Source organism: Numida meleagris, chromosome 4 (assembly GCF_002078875.1).
Source record: "Numida meleagris isolate 19003 breed g44 Domestic line chromosome 4, NumMel1.0, whole genome shotgun sequence".
NCBI lineage: Eukaryota > Metazoa > Chordata > Aves > Galliformes > Numididae > Numida > Numida meleagris.
This window is the reverse complement of record NC_034412.1, coordinates 76183381-76196574: the sequence shown is the minus strand read 5'-3', so window position 1 is coordinate 76196574 and position 13194 is coordinate 76183381. Positions and strand designations below refer to the sequence as shown.

General features: G+C 45.0%; 1 long non-coding RNA gene across 1 annotated transcript in view; it reads right to left on the bottom strand.

The window, feature by feature from the left end:
• The window catches only part of LOC110398190, a 240131-nt gene extending 226974 nt beyond the window's left edge, over positions 1 to 13157 (bottom strand). Inside the window, exons 1-3 of the long non-coding RNA XR_002438254.1 lie at positions 12874 to 13157; positions 3673 to 3792; positions 1655 to 1785 (exon numbers count right to left, since the gene is read on the bottom strand). This is a non-coding gene — a long non-coding RNA (uncharacterized LOC110398190). The remainder of the gene's footprint in view (positions 1 to 1654; positions 1786 to 3672; positions 3793 to 12873) is intronic.

Here is a 13194-nt window from a genome sequence, read left to right as displayed (position 1 = left end):
AGATGCTAGGACTCAAAGAAGCTGAATCTATCTGGCCAGAATGCTTTGACGTCAGTGTAAAGTTGGTTTGGACCTAAGGAACTCAGTCTTCTCGTTTCATCAGGAACTAAATATACAGATGATGTTTCTCTGCATTTTATTCTATGAAAACCCTGTTACAGAGTGTAAGAGTAGAAAATCTTGTGAAAAACTTTCCAGGAAAAAAAAATTGCCATTTACAGGGTTTAATATTGACTTTATGCTCTGCAATACATTCATATATTTATACAGGTAATATGTTGCCTTTATTATCATCACAAAGCATTATAATGTGAATGTTATTACATATTATAATCATGTAAGTATAGCAAGTATATAATAATATTTAATAATATCAGAAATTATCTGAGAGATGTCTGTCATTCATAGCTTTACGTATATTTGCTACACTGGAATGTGCACAATTTAAATAATCAGCAATGCTGCATATGAATGCTATTTCTTTTCCGACTGCTGAAAAAACATGAACCTTGAGGTATCTGTGTCAGTCTATAGATGAGGGACATTTTCTGCTCCTCGTTTTCTGGAAATTATCAGCAGAAAAAATCCTGTCATTTTTGCTACATTCTCTAGTAGCATGGACCAAAATTAAGTCTGCAGAGTAAAGCTGTTGATGCAGATAATTTGATATGAACAGCACAGATTTGGGGTTTTTGTACTTTAATTCAGATTATCTCCAGTCTAGCCCCCTGGTGCAAATGCTCACCATTCACTTTAATATCACCTGAAAGGAATCCAGTTTCTGTACTCCCAGACTCTACATGACACCAGTAAGCAGGAACAACTGGGAGAGACATGTCAGAAGTGCAGCTCAACCAAAACTGCATAGAATGTGCAGTTTTGGGGTTAGACGGGTGCACCCACTGTATCTTAGGGGTGCCTGCTGCCACTTCTGGCTTGGAAAAATTAACCCACAGATGAAAAGGCAACTCTGTTCTTAAGTATCCACTGATTTGTTAACCATCGCATGTCTGTTTTTCACAAGGGAAAGCAGCACAGGTGGGACAAAAAGATATTGATGTAAGTATCCACTGAGTCATTAATTCAATTACAGCACAAGTATGACAGCAAAATAACTCACACTTAAGAAAACTACAGCTGATTAGACCTAATCGTGTTTATCTGGAATAGTCATAAAATTAAATTTCCATGACTAAGAGAAAAGAATGTCTCCACTGATCATTTCAGTCCTTCCCAGAAACACAGCAAGACACTGAAATGTGATAGCTGTGAGGTGCCACCTCTTTCTGTACTATTGCAAAACGCTACAAAAGATCTCATGCAAAGAGTACAGAATTAAACAGCATCATGCCTTTGACTGCAATAGCTACTTAAGTCTATAAACATTGTGAGATTTCACCATCGTCATGTAGTTGTGGCACCACGGTAGTCTGCAGGCACAGCCACTTATGTGCTCAGCAGAGTATCTGGCCACTGAGCTTCTATTTCCTGCAGAGTTCAGCTGCACGTCTCCTCTGGAGAGCAGAAAATGACCTCTCTGACATCCTTAATACAAAGGCTAAAAGCTTAATTCATTTCTAAAAGCAGAAACCCCCTTTGGGAAGGAAGCCTTTGGCTTCCCACAGTACCACCAAACCATGCCCGCGTTACTTACCAAGCAGCTCCCCAAAGTCTGATGGAGGAGCAAGGCCAACAACCTCAGCACCTGGGCTGGGCCTGCAGTGTTTTGTGCAGGAAGCATGTGTCTTCAGAGGAATAGGTCTGAGCCAAAAAGCTGGTTTATATCTGAAAACAAAAAGTACAAAAAGGAACACTGTTAACACAAACACACTGTTGTGGGAAGAGGTGCCATGAAAAATTCAGTGCTCCTGTGAAAGACACTCTTCCTCAGTGAACCACAAGGTAAATTGCCCCCGGGGGGAGGGGAGAGGGACAGTAACTCGCAGTGCCGATCTGCTTTCATGGATTCAGTAACACAGGATGAATTGAGAACAGTATGGGGACTGAAATGCTGTTTTCCAGGTGAAAATCTAAACATGGTCTGATGCACTTGTGTTATGAGAGTATTAAAACCAATTATCTCAAAAGCAGTAGATTTAAGTCCACTGTCCTGACCAAGCTCTGACTTAGTAACTTAGGTTACTTCAATTTATTTAGTTTAATTCTTCTTTCTTTAAGATCCCAGCTACTGAGATCTGTAAGGACCTACAGAAGGACCTGGAGATGACACAGTTCTGCCCAGACTGGGGCTGAAGCCTACCTTGTCTTCCTGGTCTCTATTACTTCCATCTTCCCTGTGAGGTGAGGAGGTACTACAGTCTGTATCTCAGCTCACGGGTATGGAGATAATGGATGTAAACTTACTGCAGACACCACTCAGTCCTCAGCACCACCCTTAACACCCCACTTCCTAAACATCCACAGGAAGAATTATGTTTTTAGGAATGCAACTCTCAGAAGCCATACAGCTGAGTGACCTAAATTTGCAATTATGGTTTAAAGGATTAAGCAGCAGCTAAAGAAGGATCATCATCACCTGGAGTTAGAGCCTTAAATTTCTCTGCAGATCTAGTCCTAACAGAGTTGCCTAGTCTTTACACAGAAAAACTCAGGCCTGCAAATTAAATCCAGGCCTCCTGACTCCCTCACCATGCCTCATTCATCAGACTATTCTCTCAGTGAGCTTAAGAAAATACATAATGTGTTTTTGGGCCAAAGAAACCCAGAAAGGAAATCCATTTTACTTTTTACTTCATTATTGCACACCATATTTTTTCAACAAACTCCAGTAATAAACTGCAGCCTGAATACTCTGTAAACTGCAAAGCCATAAAAACTATAGCAGGCATGAGAATTTGTGGGGTGAATATGCTCAGTGACTGCTTGCAGCACCCATAACAGTGGGTAGCCAACAAAAGAACCAAACATCCTAACCCACCTGACCCACAGGGAAATGTCTTTCTAATGCAGATTTAGCAATTTGTTTAACTGCATCTGCGCCAGCTAGACACAACCTAGCAGGAAGCTGACAGCTTCATCTCAGCTCCAGCTGTGCTCTGTCTCTTGTTGAAATCAATGGGATTGCTCATGTTCTCGGAGGAGACACTTTTCCCAAGTTTGCATGACTTTTATGTGCTTTCACAAAAAAAAAAAAAAAAAAGAATTCGGGGTGTAATGAAAGGCTCCAACCTCTCTTCTTTCTTTTTTTTTCAACAGAAAGAACGGAAGAACTGAACTTGAGTTTCAATTGCTTCCATTAGGAAATGGGATTTGGGATTCAGCTCCCATGTATGCTCCAAAAGTGCTTGAACATCTCCAGCCTCCTTCCTACCAACAGGAGAGGGCTAAAGAAAAGCCAGTAGAGCAAGTTTGCACACTCCAAGTGGAAGAACAGCTCTATTGCTGAACAGGAGGGAATTTATGGTTAGGTTTCTGAGGCTAGTTGGACACCTTAAAGCAAAGCTTTTACTTAGAGAATCACCTTTATAAAAGATTCAAAGCCATCCAATGTAGTTAAGCTGGCACCAAAACAAACAGAAGAAGACAGTGTCTCCTGGAAGATGAGCTGCCAAAAGTCTCCTGCAGGAAATCTAGACAAGGAGTGACTGCACCCACCAGGCAGCTCAGGCACGAGAAAATGATATTGTTAAACTGCACATTCAGCACATTTACCTGCTCACAGCAAACATGAAAAACAGGAAGAGGGATCGTTGGGACTTGAGGAAGCAGGCAGTGAGTGTTGGAGCTCTTGTCTGCTGCATGCTGCTGCTTCACCCAGCCCCAAAAACATACCTTCAACAGAAAAGCAGTGCATTAGAGGAGCTGGTGCACAATCCCGCCCCAACAGTAGCCTTTGACACAACCATAGGCATGAAGCTGGGAACTCAGATGCATTTTTTGGATCTACTGGTCTGTACACTGGTGAAAGGGCAGATTCTGGTGCCATTTTTTATAATCTAAATATTTACAGGAATCACAGAATGGTTTGGGTTGAAGGAACATTAACTTGTTCCAACCCTCTGGGACTGGGACACCTTCCAAGTTTTTTCCCAAAGCCCCATCCTATATTGAGCAATATAGAAGTCATGGAGCAGCCTTACTGAGTTTATTAAATAGCTTACCAGATATGATTAACTGCCAAGAATAGGTCTCAACTATTCTTGCTTACGTAGGAGAAAAAATAATCATTCTACAGCAGCAATGACCCAAATGACAGATTTCATGTGGGGATAAAGATTATTTCAAATTAGAATTCCCCCTCGGATGATGATGGTTGTCTCCATAATTCTTCAGAGAATGTTTTTACATTCTGGCTGCCTGAGGGCCTTCATAACACTTCAGAGCACAGCATTCACTGTGCCACTGTGGCATGGTAATGGTTGCAAAACATGTCTGTGATGGCATTTGGTAATAGGGTACTGCATGCTCCATCAACTTACAGAAATCAGTGTTAGCTACAGTAGACTAGAGACAGAAATCCACTGCCATCATTTCTGTGGCAGAACAACTAGATTCATACAGAGTAACTCTCTATTGTTCTCAGTGCTTGTCTTGAAGATTAAGCACTTTGTTCTGGACTTGGAGCAGGTGGAGAGCTTCCTTTTCCCCCAGCATAGCTGTAGTATCAAGAGCAGGATGAAAAATGACGGCAAATATTAAATAAGGCTAAAAAAAGTGACAGCTGCTCTTTCAGAACCCCTGCAGGTAAAAAAAAAAAGCTTTGCAAGTTTTTGTGTTATTTTTTTTTCTTTCTGGCATTGAGAAGACAAATTAATGTTACTGTTATAATTACACTCCCCTGGATCTTCATATGTCTAAAATAAACTTGCCATGTCAATAAATCACATTAACAATGAAATATAAATGGATCTATTTTCTACTAGCATAAACAAATCAGAGAAGTGATTTTATTTTTCATGTGCACAAATAAATATATATATGTATATAATCGGATGGTTAAGCCTTATTCATCAACAACCTTGCAGCAGGAATATTTTGACTCCTCTATTTCAAATTTAATTACTACATGCGCAGCAGATGCAGTTCACTTAGAAGAGGAAAGCACTCATAAAAACGCTGCACAGCATATGGCCTCTCTTAACCCACTGCAGACACGTACGTGCTCACTCCATTCAGCCTCCCCCTAATTGCAGCTGCACATATGAGTCCAGGACCACTTGCCACAACAACCTATGCAAAAGTGATGGCACAGACACTGGGACAGACTCACAGAAAAACATCTCAGGCTTCTATTCCTCCTTCTCCTTTACTTTCTGGCTTCTCTCTGGATTTCAATTCCTCAGAGAGAGTGCAACGTGTATGCTCTTTGCTACCATCAGCATTTTCTAGAGCCAGCTGCCATTTGATATACCTCAAACATTCTCACCATGTGGAACTTTACCTTGCCTGCCACCATTACCAGGGCATATCTTTTGAAGGCCAAAGCTTAGAAGTACTGGGGAGAAGTACAGGCAGGAGCCATGCTACCATCTCCTGCAAGTGAGCAAGGTGGGTAGAAAAGATGGGAAGGACTGACGGGGACCAGAGGAGAAGGGGAGCAAAGCAACAGCCCCAAGACAGAACAGGGACAGAAAAGCCAAGAGTGAGTGGGTGTCCAAAGCAATGAAGACAAGAGGCAATGGGGACAAGCTGGAGCACAGGAGATTCCCTCTGAACACAAGGACACAGCACTTCTGTGCTGTGTGGGTGACGGAGCACTGGCACAGGCTGCCCAGAGGCTGCAGGGTCTCCTTGGAGATCTTCAAAAGACACACGGCATGGGCCTGGGCAACCTGCTCTGGTGTCTCTGCTTGAGCAAGGACAGCGTATTGAATAAGAAATTAAAAATGCATGCCTATCTTGTTGTAACTATGGATCACCTCTAAGGATGACGCAGGACCATAGAACAAAACTGCTGTCAAAGGACCATGACTTATTTTTAGCTAAGGTTACAAGGTGCAGCAATGAGGCAAGGAATTACAGAGCTCATCTCATGGATAAGAAAGTGAACGTTGCTTTGGAGGGAGGAGGGAATTACCTTCTATCCTGGCTTCCACTATCAACTCTCTAGGCTGCTAATTAAATCCTTTAGATTTTTCGTGGTTGATCATTAACTGTAGGCTCTGCATTTTATAGGCACCTGACTTGAAAGTCTGAAGCTCAAAACATACATAAGCCAAACAACTCCCAGTTACCACTGACAGTGATAAAAACTGCTTCTTGTTCTTGGTGTTTTATACCAGTTACTTGGAAAAAAATGCAGTCCTTGGTATCTCAGAAAGGGCATCCAAGATTAACAGATATTTTTGGTACTAACAAGTAAGCTCCGTTAATGAAACTTTCTCTGGCTTGGGTGTTAGGAAAATGAATTCAGATTTTGGAAGGCTTATGTACTTACTCTCTTGAGAAAATATATGGAAAAAGCTCAGGAGAAAAAGACTGCATCTACTTGCAAACAGTCTGAACAGTGAATAGCAAGGATGCACTGAACACACGCTAACCAACACCTGGATGCTGCCCATTAAGTGAACACCTCTCTATTCAGCACTGTCAAATCACAGTGGTAAAACGTAGTACCTGGTCAATTAACTAAAGACTGCTATCACTTACATGTGCAACAAGGTGAAATTTAAAGCTTTATGGACAAAGTTGAATGTCTAATTGTGTAATCTTAATACTGAACATTCCCGGTGTGGATTCAGCAGTATGTTATGTCCTTGTGTGTCTTTTAAGTGTGTGTGTGCACGCATGTGTACAGATGTACCCCTGGGGAGTGTACATCCATCTATGAGAATTCTGCATGAGAAAAGAGGTTTCTTTTAAGCTTCCAGTAGAAAGTAAGACAAAAATAATTTCCATGCCTTCATCGTTATTTTAGCTGCAAAGAATCTTTCAGTCAAGTGTGACATAAGAGATAAAAATAAAGATGTGGTATAGCCACTTGCAACATTTTAAGAGAAAAGGCTATGTTTGCATTTCTAGGCTGCAAACAGAATTTCTACTGAACCTCAAAAAGCAGAAAGCATGCTCAAAAAGCAGAAAAGCTCTCTCTTACCCAGACCACTGTCAATAGGTGCAGGCTCCTGGTGGTGCAATGCTTTCAGGATGAAGTAGAAGTCCTTGTGCCAGTGCCAGCTGGCAAGGAAGGCTGGGACATGGAGGTGAGAACGAAGTACCTCCATGCTTACACAGACATAAAAACAACACTTTTTTTTCTTTTTTTTTTTTTTGTATTTTCTTCCCCTTTTCCTTGAAATATAAGCTACTCTGTACTAGCATATAATTGTACCACTTGGAAGCTCCTGAAAACCGGGACTGTTCTTATGTCTCTGTATTTGGAAATTCTTATTCCAGGTTAGAGTCTCCTCCTCAGCACTTACGGAAGTGACAAGGTTTGAAGACTTAAACATCACAGAGCACAGACAGATCCACTAGTGGTATAGCAATGGCATCCAAGGAAATATAAAGGGAAATCTGCTGTGAGAAAAATAAAGGAGGTCTCTTAGTTGTGGGACACACAGCCTCCTCCCTGCAACTGGAAACGCAGTTTCATCTAAAGCCAGTGAAAGAAGAGCATTTTGCACTACTGTGAGCAAAAGCCCATTTCTGATTCCCAAGACAAATCTCGTTTAAGTCCCATGTGTAGAATTTCATCTGCAGCTGAAGATCCTGAGCATTTCCATTGGCAAGTCCCACTTCTGGTGCAAATCCCATCTCTATAACTGACTGTCTAAGGGTCCCCACTCCATGCTTTTCCTGCACCAGCCTCTGGTCTCCTCCTAATGCCTTTTTAACAGTTACTGTCATGCAGGAAACTTAAATGTGCCATCTATTATAATATTTTCAAAAATGGCCACTTCTACTCAAGCTAAAGTCTGTTTTAAGAAAGAATGGAAGAAAATGCTCACTCTAAATCCTGCAAGTTTTGAGATTGTATAACTGTTCGGTTGAGTCAGTGGCAAAACTCCCACTGCCTTCAACAGAATCCAGAGCTTGTGCCCAGTTTCTGCCTAAGTTCAGGATGGCTACTTTTGTACCTTGATGCACATGTGTACACAGACACACAGTAATCAAATGCTGGATCCACATCTTTGTACAAGGTATTCCAAATCCTCTTTAGAGTAGTCACTACCATCACGAAATTTTGTATCCTTAAAGCTTCAGGTGGACAAAACCTTACACAAATGCTCCTCAAATCCAAATTTATTCTCAGGAGGATAGACTTAGAGGAACCAACAGGGGAGCTACATCACCTGCAAAATCCATTTTATTTTGAGCAGAAATACTTTTATAAAACATATTCCACACTGCACATTCAAAGTACAAAACAGCCAAATGGAAAAATAAAACTTTGTTATTAATAAATGGTGCAGAGAACATGAAGATGTTACCAGAATTTCACTACAGACTCACTTACAGGAGAAATTTATTCTTGGACTAAGAACTTGTGAACTCAAACTTGTTCTTCTTTTATGAGATCAAAACCTTTGCAGTTTAGCATATTTTTTGGATGCAGACAGCAAGCTGTTTCAGGGAAAGCTTAAGAACATTCCAGAGGGCCTGCATCGGACAATCTGCCCCTCATAGCTCTATTCTGCTGATCCAAGGTGCTCCTATGCAGAGTAGGAGAGTAAACAGAGCATCATTTCTTACAGCTTCCCTGCTGTCACATTGTAAGTCTCACATTGTGTGACTGTATCTGTTTTACCTGTTGGCAAAGCCAGACACAGCAACCTATAAACCAGTGGGGAAGAAGTGCAGCTCAAAGTCAAAGAGGTGTCAGAGCACAAGCAGCAATAGGAAAAAATGGAAGGAAACAAACATTTTCAGCACTAAGAACTGGATAGAATAGGGAAGTCCAAATCAAGTTAACTAAGCCTTGAAATGGCTGTAAAAGGTCCTTACAGGAACCCAGTACCATGTAAGATTTGCTAGGACATATCTTATTTCTTGCAATCAGTTTCCTGATGTAAATATAAACCCAGTAAGCCTAGGCAGCCTGTCATTCCTAATTTGCAAGGATAATAATAACAGGGTTTTTTTTAGTGAAGCATGAATTCCGTGAGCGCTCTCTCATCTCAGCACATCTGCCCCTTCTCTCCTGCCAATCCACTCCCCCTGCATAAGAAGTACATCATTGTCAAGGAAAAGGAACAGAGAAGAACACAGCAAGTTCTTCCTCAGTTCCAGCAGCAGCAAGCTGAAGCATGGACTAGAGCAGCTGCAATGTTCAACCAGCAGGACAGCAGCCATGGCTCCTGCAGTGAGCAGCTTGCTTGGCCCCAACACCAGCAGTATGTGGAGAACATTAAACAGGTGCAGAACCACCGGTGCTCTTTCCTGCTTAAAATGTGATTTTATTGCCTCCTTTTGTCTGTTGCTCAAGGCAACTGCCTGCTCCACCACCTGTTCCTAGAAGTGGGCCAGCCTGCCAGGGTGCCGCAGACACTGCTTGGCTGTAGATAGGAGGTAGCTGCATGCAGAAGTCCCTTAGCTTCTACAGGTAGGAAAGATGCTGGCCAGTTTGCTGACTCAGACTGAAACTTTGCCCTCCAAGAGCTGCAAATAACTGCTGCTCTGGGGAGAGGACAGCAGGGACATGCTGCCTCTGGCAGAACCAGGCTGTGATACCCAAGGAGAACCAATGGGTGTTTTAGGTTCTTAGGACTTACCTCAGTGGACCTAAGATAGTATGGTCACTTGGAAAATAGCATAAACCCTCAGATGCTGTGGCCTCATTATACACACAGTATAGAGCCTCCCAAAGTGTTAACTGCTTCGTTTCAGAACTGCTGAGCTACACTAATTTCCATCCAACCATGCTACTGCTGAGCACTTTTCAACACCTCACAATCCATACTGAGGCACATATGCACAAAAACATAAATTTAGCTTGCAGACAGAACAGCTTTGTGTCTCATCACTGTGACTGCACCACAACGCAGCCTATAGCCTATCACACTGGCCACCTCCCACCTCTGCAGACCACTGGAGCTGACCATCGTGTTCACTTCCACACAAAACTGACCTCAGAACAGCACACCACCTCAGACAGCCCACTGTAGACAGCAAACCCTTACTCATTTAGAGGTTGGGTATTAGGAAAAACTTCTTCGAAAGAGTGGTGAGGCACTGGAACAGGCTGCCCAGGGAGGTGGTGGAGTCACCATCCATGCAGGTGTTCAAGAAACATATAGATGTGGAACTGAGGAACATGGGCTGGTGGGCATGGTGGGGATGGGCTTGTGGTTGGACTTGGTGATCTTAAAGGTCTTTTCCAACCTTAGTGGTTCTATGACAGATGAGGGGTCAAGCTAACAACTTTGTACATTTTTATTGATCTCCATGGATCACACTGATGGCAGTGGGACATCTCAAGAAGAAACACTTGGTGGGAATTACTGCAGGATCTGGCCATCAATAAACCATAGCTTGATTATTCTCAGGTGTTCCACCCAGGGGTGCTTTCTGCAGCTTTGTTTAAATGTATCTGAACTTGGAGTAAATGAGGCCAGAATGGTAACCAAGAAACTATGATGTAAAATAGTAGAGATTTCTGGTTACTCTGTGACCTACATTTTTTCAGGACCAAGGCACGATTCAAAAATGTTTATACAAAGGCACTTGCAGGGTTGTCTGTTCTACTGCATTCAGCTCAACTCTTCATCCTCCATTAGCCTTACTGCTGGCAGAAGGACCTGTCCTGTAAGCTCAGTGCCGGGGCATGGGGACCACACCTCCAGACAGCGCTCTTTGCAATCAGGATGTGAAGATATGCTCAGGAAACATAGAATCATAGAATCCTTAGAGTTGGAAGGGACCTCTGAAGGCCATCTAGTCCAACTCCCCAGCAGTGAACAGGGACACCAAAGCTCGATCAGGCTGCCCAGGGCCTTATCCAGCATCGCCTTGAAAATCTCCGGGGAAGGGCATCCACCACATCTCTGGGCAATCCGTTCCAGTGCCTCACACCCTCACTGTAAAAGATTTTTTCCTTATATCTAATCTAAATCTACCCTCTTTGAGCTTGATCTACTCTCTTTGAGCGTGAAACATCTACACAGCTACTCTGGGACTCCAACACAAACATTTATGCCAAAATGTGGCTTTTATGAAGGAATATTTTGCTGAGAGAGACAAAATTTACAAAATCTGCTATTCAATATGAAATGTAGTAAGATATTTTTGATGATGTTTGCCTTTATAGCAAGCACAGCAGCATCCTCTTTGTGATTTGTACGTGAATGTACATGACATTCCTTTATATTCTTTCTGTTGAATTCAAGAAATGAAATGTTTATTATTTAAGTAAAGCCACCAACTAATCTCCCAGCTGAGTTAGCCCAGCACTGATGCACTGACCACGTCCCAGAGAAAGTGATACACCCATTTCTCAGCAGCCATTCAGTGCCCTCTCCGCCTCAGCCCTGTGGCATCCATCCCCAGCACTGCACACACCTGGGTGTCAGGCTCAGGGTGCTGACCCCAGTGTAGACAGCCTGCAGCCGCTGAGATTGCTGCTCTGGGGCACCGTTGGCCTCAGCCTCCACAGCACAGCTCTGGCTGCTGCAGCTGAGTCATGCACGAAGGCACTGTCGGCTGCAGCCCAAAGCAGCAACACAGATTAGCACAGGTGCTGAGCTGCACGGTGAGGCTGGGGGTTGCGGGGCCCTGTGCAGCACGGCGGTCCTGCTGCAGGAGCTGCGCACCCCGGTGGCAGATGGCAGCGGGGAGTGATGGTCCCAGTCCCACTTCATTCCGGTGCATTCAGGTAAGAGCCCACGCTGCTGGCAGTGCTGTCACAGACGGGACTCCAAAAGAATTCACAGGATGAAAACTCAAGTTTTCGACTTGTTAGAGAAATCCCCTGCCAGTGGCACAGGACAGAACAGGGCACATCTGAGCACACTGGCATAACACATCCTGCAAGGTGTCTGTAACACCAACAGCTGTGCAGGCAGTGGCACACACAGAGCATCATCTCCCAGGGACATGCATCTCATGACTGTCCAATTTGTTAACTGAATTATAGCAAACCTTCTGGCCTGTCTCATTCGGAGCACTAGGCAACCCACAGAGGGGAGAAACATGCATGCTCACCAGGGAAGGCTCCTTACTGAGCACTACCAAATCCCCCAGGAACGTCCACTTTGATGCAGAGGGGCATTTTCCAGCTCTGGGCACAGAGATGGTTCCTGTGATGCTCTGCCCAGTCTCAGTGCTGCTGGTTGGAGTACACGCTGACACTTTTCCCCTGTGCACAGAGGCCCTCTCCCTGCCCAGCTAACCTCACAGAGCTTAGAGGAATGTAGTCTGCTACACTTGGTTAAAAGCATTCCAAAATTTGCGGAGTGCACAACTATTAGAAAAACGGCAAGCTAACAGCAGCCAAAAATCTCCCCTTGTACTGGCGAGCAAACGCGCACGGAAGCCACACGCGAACCGCCCTGTGTGCCTTTAAGCAGTCAGGGCCAAGGGGAGTCCGCCCAGCCGCGGGGATGCCCGTGTGGCACTGAAGGACGGGGCGAGAGAGCTCTACTCCCAGCCCAGCGCTCTGCCGGGCGTACCGTACGCTGTTCTACATGCATTACGCCCGGCCCCTCCCCTCGCCGCCCGCCCCTCCCGGGGCGGTTTCAGAGCCCCGCGGCCGCCTCCGCCCAGCCCAGCCTCAGCCCCAGCCCCAGGCGGCTCCGGGGGAGCTGCCGCAGCCCGCGGGACGCCCGGACCAAAGCTGCGCGGGGACCGCCCGCCGCCGCTCCGCGCCGCCTTCTTTCCTGCCTCGGGCCGGGGCTCCGCATTGATGCCGCCAAATAAATAACTGATTAAAGCACGGGAAAGAAAGAAACAAGCAGCGCGAGCGTCCCTCTTTTGTACCTGAGCAGCCGGGCTCCTGTGCGGGCGACTACAGAAGACACAAGCAGCGCTCTTGAACTCTTCCGAGCCAGAAGGATGCGCCGGCTCTCCTATAAGAACCCGATGCCGGGGCCGTGAAGCGGTCGGCGGAGGGGAGGCGCCGGCAGCTCACCCGCAGACGTCCCCGCGTTTGGCACCGAAGAGACCCCGAGGGGCCGCGTCCCGCCGCCGCCGCAAACTTTCTTCCCACGCCCTCCGGCCGCCCCCGCGCACCGGCACCGGCCCCAGCGGCGCTTGGAGGGGCCGCATGGGCGCTGCCGGAGAGCCGCAGCTCCGCGGCGC